Consider the following 6,562-nt stretch of genomic DNA (forward strand, 5'->3'; position numbering starts at 1 on the left):
AGAGTTCAGGGAATCTTATCAAAGAAGTAGGAAACAGTAAGATCTGGAGAGGAGAGGAACTCCACAAGGAGAACAACAGAACCAAAACAGGGATCTTTCCTGAGACTGATACACCAACCAAGGACCATGCATGGAGATACCCTAAGACCCCTGCACAAATGTAGCCCATGTTCAGTATCCAAGTGGGTTCCATTGTAATAGGATCAGGAACTGTCTCTGACATGAACTGATTGGCCTGCTCTTTAATTACCTCCCCCTGGGAGAAGCAGCATTATCAGGCCACAGAAGAAGACAATGCAGCCACTCCTGATGAGACCTAATTGACTAGGATCAGAAGGAAGGAAAAGAAGACCTCCCCTATCAGTGGACTTGGGGAGGAGCATGCATGCAGAGGGTGGAGGAAGGGAGGGATTGGGATGGGAGGAGAGAGGGAACCACAGGGGGGAACAAAGTGAATAAAGTGTAATTAATAAAGAATTTTAAAAAAGAAATCTTAAATCTATTTAAAAAAAAACAAAAACAAAAATTCTGTATGCTCTCAAATTTCTACTCTCCAGAGATGATGGATGATGTCAGTGGTGAGAAAAGGACAACGCTAGCACCCAGGCCATGTAAATAAAAAGAATACATTCTGATGCTTGCCCATTAATGAAGGACTGAATTTCAGGCCACACAAAAGCTTTTGGCCCCATGGTTTTTAAAGAAGCAGAGATCTGACAATTTATAAAAGGCAGTTGAAGAATTACATCTATAAACATGAGTCAACTTTTTTGATTCAACTGCAAATATTATTTCAATAGAAATATTAGTTCAATAGAAATATAATTGGTTCTTTGCATATCAGTTTCACATCCTGCTTCTTTGCTATATGATTTAATTAGTTCAGGTTGCATTCGTGTGTAGAATCAGTACGATTTTCTCTAAAGACAGTATTTTGTCCACAAAAACAAAAGGCACTGTTACTTCTCTCCAATAGTTTTTTTAAGGAAGGGAGAAGTTGAGGACATGTTTGGTTTTTTGTTTTTGTTTGTTTTTTTTAATACAGACTATAATTTTTCTGTTGATGAACTTAAAAAAAACTCTTTTATTTACATTTCTTTTATCCTTTTCTCCCTATTCCACCCCAATCTTTTCCATCACTCCAACACCAGGTAGGATAGAGAAGGGGTTAGTGGGAGAGGGGACGCAGTTATCTTAACTGCTTCCTGCTGGTTAGGGTCATTGGGTTCCTTGGAACCAGTCCAGTCCTCGTTTCAGGAGATCTTCAACTTCTTATATCATAACAGCAACCAGGAGCAGCAAGGGAGAAGCAGGAACAGCTTTGTCCTTTTTCTGATCGCCTTTCTGAACTCTAGTATTTATTCTCTCTTCAGAGTCCTCAGATTTAAACTATGTGCAGCTAGCAAAGAGCTCCTCTCAGAGCCAGCACAAGGCAAATAGTCTGCTGCTGTGGACAGTCTGAATCAGTCCCACATCCCACACCTGTGACCAAAACAAAAACATCTTTATAGCCACATTTTTCTAGTGTTGTGTCACGTTATCAGATACATTTTAGTTTTCTGAGCCTTTGTTTTCATTAACTTAAAATATTTTCCAGTTTCTCTATTTCTTTTATTACAACGTTATTCATTGTATTATTCAATGCTAGTCCATGTATTCATATAGCTTTTAATAGTTTAATCTGCTTTTCTAACTTAGCTCCATCATCATCAGAGAACATCCTTAATGGGCTTGAATCTTAAAACATATTTAACTCATCCTACCATACATTTCTGAAATATTTTACATTTAATCATTTGTTTTTATTTAAAAATTACTTTACATTATTTATTGGTCTATATGTGCATGCATGTGTGCATATGTGTATGTGTGTGTCATGTCTGTCTACATGAGTGCATGCATATTTGTGTATGTGAGCATGCATGTGGATATGTGTGTGAATGTGTATATTTATGTGCATGCGTATTTGTGTGTGTGTGTTGTACCCCCCACGCTACATTGTATGTATGAAGGTCTGAGGACAACTTGCAGGAGTCGCTTCCTTCTTTCTAACACTTGAGTAGTGGGGACCAAAATCGGGTCATTAGCCTTGGCAGCAAATGCTTTTACTAGTTGAGCCTTGTCTCACCAGCCTGTGACTTTACTCCAATGTAGGTTTTATGACAATAGGTTCAATGCGGGTTTTACTTTTTCTGCTCTGAAAACTGCTGGATTCCAAATATTTTGCTTAGACCACTACAGTGTATACTAGTATTTATACATTTGAGCTTAAATCTGAGTGTAAAGATAAAATCTTTCAGTTGTTTTGTATTTGTGTCATCTAGTCTCTGTTTTCTACTTGCTGGATTGACCATTTTTATTTCTTCTATTTCACAATGTTTTGATGGTTTGAGGAAGGGTGAACCAAGGCTCAGTAACTCTGAGACATGTTGTTGATAGATCTTCATTTTATAAACAGAACAACCAATTCTGAGTTCATTTCTCTAGTCAACTCCTTTGTCAAACTCACACTCATCAATGCATGCTTTCCTTCCCACATCACCCAGCACCACATACTAAACAACTAGAAGCCACCACTCTTTGCTAGAACCCTATGGTCCATCTCAGGTTGACTCATCCTGTGTTACCTTCCAGCCCTGATGCATCAAGTCATCATAGTTGCTCTAGCCTAGGCTTCCTGTCACTTCTTTCTGCTCCCTGGAAGACAGCAGTGCCCTCTCAGTGTTCTCTCAGGGTGAGAGGGTGCCCACTCCCAGGAAATGGAAACACTGAATTTATTTTTCCAGTGGTGTTAGCGTCTCCATGTCATCAGCCACTTCCCAGTATTAAGATGGGCACAATGAGCCACCTTCTCCATGGCCACATTGGCTCTAACTCTGTGTCAGTGTTGGTGTTGCCCAGGAGCTTTAAGCCTAGAGCCTTGATGGGCCACAGTCTACCTGCAGGTGATGTACTCTGCTCTGCATCTGGCCTCACAGCACTGCATCTGTTCATTCCCTGCCCTTCCCAGCCTTTGTGATGCTTGCTGGATGCTTTATCTATGTTATCAGATTCAGGGTCAGGCGCCTTATCTGTTGAGCTATCCAGGCCTCAACTTCTCTTTATGTTATTATTTTTATCATCCTTTAAGTAGTCAGCTGTAGTTTAAAGCAACTTAATCAGAAGTGATTACTCAAGTAATTACCCCTTTTTGTATTTTCCTTTCATGGTTTCTGTGTGGCATTATTTTGCTCAGTGCCTGAAGAATGTCCTACAAGACTTTTTGTATGCAGGTTCTAGCTGAGGAGTTTCTGAAAAACACCCAATTTTGCCTTTGTTTAGAATAAAATTTCTTAAGTATATATTTCTGGGCTGATGGGCGTTATCTTTAGTTCTTATATAATGGTTTGCTCCTATCTTCTGCCTGCTGTGAACAGTGAGAAATCCACTATTAAACTTTGTGTCTTTGAGTTATGTTCCATTTTGTTGAACTTTTAAAAAACAGTGTTTGTATCAACCCTTTGAGAATTTCGTGCATTGTGCTTTGAGCATGTTCACTCTCAGCCTCTCCCTTTGCCACCCTGTCGATCCCTTCCCACCACCTTTGAGATTTCTTTTTTTTCCACCGAGGTTACTTTGTGCTGCCCAACTAGTCTTGGGAGTGAGAGCTGCCTAGGCAAGGACCTACCATAGGCCACATCGTTAAAGAAAACCAACTCTTCTCCTAGCAACCATCAAATACAGATAGCTCCTCAGCTACGGGGGAATTCCTGTGCCCACCTCCCCCTTTCTCTGCTCGGAGTGTGTCTGGGTGGAGCTTGCACAGGTTTTGTATGTGCTGTCACCGTCACCGTGAGATCATATGTGCAACTGAAGAGCGCTCTCTGGAAAACACTGATTCTTTCATGTTATTGACCAGACCATTCTGAACACGCCTGTTTTCACCTGTCTTACTGATTTTTAAAAATCTGATAATGATATTTCTTGTGCTGGGGATCCTTGAAATTTATGTTAATATTTCATATCAAACACAGAAAACTTTTTGGTTTTGTTGTTTCTTATACTTTTTCTGTTCTGCTTCCTTTCCAGGGACTGCATTTATTAGTGAACTTGTCTGTGCTCACTGGCTATTAGTTTTCTTCTGAAATTCTTTCTTCTATTTTTTTATTTTGGGCATGAGCTCATTCATCTGTTTTCCTATATTGTCCAATCTGGTACTTGTTTTTATTTTTGTAATTTTTTTCTCTTTTAGGTCAGGCAAAATTATAATTTTCATCCTTAGATATTGGAATGTGCTCTTTGTTAAATTTCTATGTCTATTCTAAGAATTTCGGCCAATTCTTAGTTCTCCTCCTCCTCCTCTTCCTCCTCCTCTTTCTTCTCCTTCTGCTTCTTCCTCCTTTGAGTTTTTTACTTGTATGCCTATATATGTACCACATATGTACAGTGCCTGTGGAGGTCAGAAGTGGGCATCAGATATCCTGGAGCTGGAGTTAGAGATAGTTGTGAGATACCATTTGAATGCTGGGAACCAACCAGGGTGCTCTGCAAAAGCAGCCAGAGCTCTTAACTGCTCTTCATCTCTCCAACCCCATTTCCTAGTTTTTTTTTAATTTGTTTATTTTTTTCTTTTTTATTTATTATTTATTACAATTTATTCACATTGTATCCCAACTGTGGCCCCCTCCCTCATCTCCTCCCAATCCCACCCTCCCTCCCTCTTCTCTCCCAACACCCCTAGTCAACTGATAGGGAAGGTCCTCCTCCCCTTCCTAGTTCTTATAGTGCCTAAACAAACAGCTTTGTCTGTTAATTATTTGTCATCATCAGGTCATTTGTGATGGACTGGTTTTTACCTTTATTATATACTATACTTTCTTATTTCGTTACTCTTTTGGCAGTTTTTAAAATTGGTTGTTTGATGCTGAAATGTCCACTTGATTGGGTCTTGGAAATTTTTTGTGTTCTTATAAATATTCCTTTAAAAAGCAAGACTAAGGGTCTTTTAAGTTTTAGAATATATTTTAGAGTGTATGTGAGTGCACATGCATGTGTGTATGAGGGGGGTGGTCAGGTCTGATCATCTGATAATGACTTGAAGGAGTTGAATCTCTCCTTCCACCTTATAGGTCCCAGGGGTCAAAGTCAGGTTGTCAGTCTTGACAGTCAGACCTGCTGAGCCATCTCACCAGCCCTGTAACTATCCTTGAGATGTGTTTTCAGATGAATATGAAATAGTTCGAACCTCATGGGGTCTTGATTTTCATCTTGGTCTATTTTGAACAAAGCCAGTGTGTGATGATGCTGTTTGCTTCATGGCTTAGGCACGCGCCCCCTAGGCTCTGTGTGCTGTATGTCGGGATTTAGGATATTTTCCTGTTGGGCTAGAGGAGACAGGAGACCCCCAGCTTTTCTGAACTCCAGGCATCTTTCTTTCTGATCCTTCTAGTTGAGAATTTCCCTGGACTCTTCTTTATAGGTGGATGTATAAAGAAGCAGACAGGTGGGACTGTCCGCTTGCAGTATTGTGTTCTCTCTATCTCTGTGTGTTTCTGTCTCTGTCTGTCTGTCTCTTTATCTCCTTCTTTCCTCTCTTCCAGCCATCTCAGCATCTTTTCAACTCAGCAGTGAAGCTCCATGTTGGCTTCCTCTCCTGTGGAAAGAAGGCATGTTTAGTTATATGACTTACATGTTACCAGCCAGTGTCAAACAAGGTGACATTGTTTCCCATGCCATAGCTCATACCCATGTGAGTGTCTTTCTTCTGGAATCTTTGGCCATTTTGTTGTTGTTGTTGTTGGAGACAATGTTGTTTGCTGTGCTGAACTGCTACATTGTTGTTGCTGGTAAGCTCAGCTTCCAGGAGGCTGAGATGAACCTGGAGGGAAGAATGTACAGGAAAAGCCATGGGAGAGCAGTATTGCCAGAGGTGAAAAGCATGTAAACAAGGCACGAGGAGGCATGGACTCACAGAAAGCTAAGCTTGAATTCAGTATGAACTAAATCATGCAGGGACTTTGTGGATGTGAACAACCACAGTGACGACCAAGCATATACACATAAAATAAAAAATGCATAAACACAAGATTCTACAAACAAGCAAACAAACAAACAAAAAATGGCTAATAAGATAATTAGAGGCCCACAGACACCACAACAAGGAATAAGGTATTTAACAATTAGAACACAGAGATAATACTCTCTAAGAATGCTCAGAAACATTCAAATTAGTGTTGGCTCATTACATTTTTTAAAACAATTTCTAAATTTAATAATAATTATTTAAAAGTCTAGTCCAAAACATTTTTATGCTTATTATTTAGGACTATCACCCTGATTGCACTCATGTCTCAGTCCTCTCATGCCTGCTCCCTTCCTCTGCAGTCATCCCGACCCAAAAACAAAACAAAATAAAACAAAGAAAAAAGTCCTTTTTGTATTGTCCATATGCTCAGTGGAGCACCACATTCCTGGTGGCCAGCACCTCATGGGAAGGTGGGTCTTTCTCTACCTGTACCCCTGCCAGAAGCTATCAACTCTGGAGAACAATCCTGCAGCCAGAGAGGGTGCTTACACGGGCCAC

The sequence above is a fragment of the Meriones unguiculatus genome, chromosome 3 (assembly GCF_030254825.1).
Source record: "Meriones unguiculatus strain TT.TT164.6M chromosome 3, Bangor_MerUng_6.1, whole genome shotgun sequence".
NCBI lineage: Eukaryota > Metazoa > Chordata > Mammalia > Rodentia > Muridae > Meriones > Meriones unguiculatus.